The sequence below is a fragment of the Vipera berus genome (genome assembly GCF_964194415.1).
Source record: "Vipera berus genome assembly, chromosome: 9".
NCBI classification, from domain to species: Eukaryota; Metazoa; Chordata; class Lepidosauria; order Squamata; family Viperidae; genus Vipera; species Vipera berus.
Window position 1 is genome coordinate 2143030 of NC_138212.1, and position 1480 is coordinate 2144509.

Consider the following 1480-nt stretch of genomic DNA (forward strand, 5'->3'; position numbering starts at 1 on the left):
AATTATATCCAAGGAAGGAAGATTTGATGCTCTTTCTTGCAATTTTGTCTGCCGATTTCCTTAATGGTTTATTCTGCCTTCCGCAGCCGTTTCCAGGGAAGTGGGCTCTGCATCACGTCTGTCTCACAATATAGGCAGGCCGTAGACTTACGACCACTTTTATGAGCGGTCCCATTTTTCCGTGCTGTTGTAACCTTGGTAACTGAATGAACTCTTGCAAGTTTCAGGACTAGCTGTAACGTGCCAGCCAGCAAACATGCAAACCAGGAAATCTTTTTCTCACCCTTGGAAAAGAGGGCGCAGACGTCCATTTCAAGGAAGCCAAATTTGCTTAATGACCGCATGATTCACTTAACAACTGTCGCGATTCGCTTAGCCACCATGGGCAAAAAAGGGCATAAGATTGGGCCCAACTGACTTAACCACCGCCTCCTGCTTAGCAAAAGAAATTCTGTCCCAGCCGGAGAGAACTCGGCCTGAATACAAAGGGGCAGCAGCCAGATAAGTTTGAAGGATCTTAGAAAAGCCGAGGAGTGTTTGATCTGTTGAAATATGGATTGAGACACCCCCCCCCAGATATTCACAAGCAAATGTAATTTGTTTCAGCCTTGGCAACTTTCAACTCCCAGAATTCCCCAGCCAGCTTGTCTAGTTTAGTAAAAAGGGCTAGGGGGGGGGACATGATAGCAGTGTTCCAATATTTGAGGGGCTGCCACAAAAAAGAGGGGCTCAAGCTATTCTCCAAAGCAGCAGAAAGAAGGGAGGACGAGAAGCGAAGGATGGAAATGAAGGAGAGAAGCAACCTAGAACTAAGCAAACATTTCCTAACAGTGAGAACAATTAACCAGTGGAATGGCTTGCCTCCAGAAGTTGTGGGTGCTCCCTCAGCTGGAGACTGGGCAGCCACGTCTGGAATTGTACAGTACTGGGTCTCCTGCTTGTGCAGGGGGTTAGACTAGAAGACCTCCAAGGTCCCTTCCCAACCCTGTTATTCTGTTAGGTCCACACATCTGAAAAGCTGTCAAGGCTGAGAAACATTGGTCTAAAAGCTAGACTGTAAAGGGGGGAAATTAATTGCAAAAGATTGCCGATCTGTTAAGGAGCCAATGAGTTATCACAAATTGCGACCGATTCAGGAATCTTTCTTCAATCCACTGGAGATGGGAACAGCCGGAGTAGATTCCCAGCAGCCTTCCAGTTCTCTGGAGTGGCCCGCCCTCTGCTGGCGGGTCTCCGCATTTCAGCACGGTGAAGTTTTGCCCGTGAATTATTTTATTTATTTATTTATTTATCTACCGAATGGTGTAGACTAGTAGAGCACATGAGTAACAGCAGCAAGCATATATAAAAGGAGGACATCATACTCGGGTACACGTGATGGAAATATGCAGTCAATTTGCTAGCCTTGCTGGACAAGCGTCTCGACTGCAGCTCTCTCTCGTCGCGCAACGTTGCAAATCTCCTTCCAGTTAAGAACAAG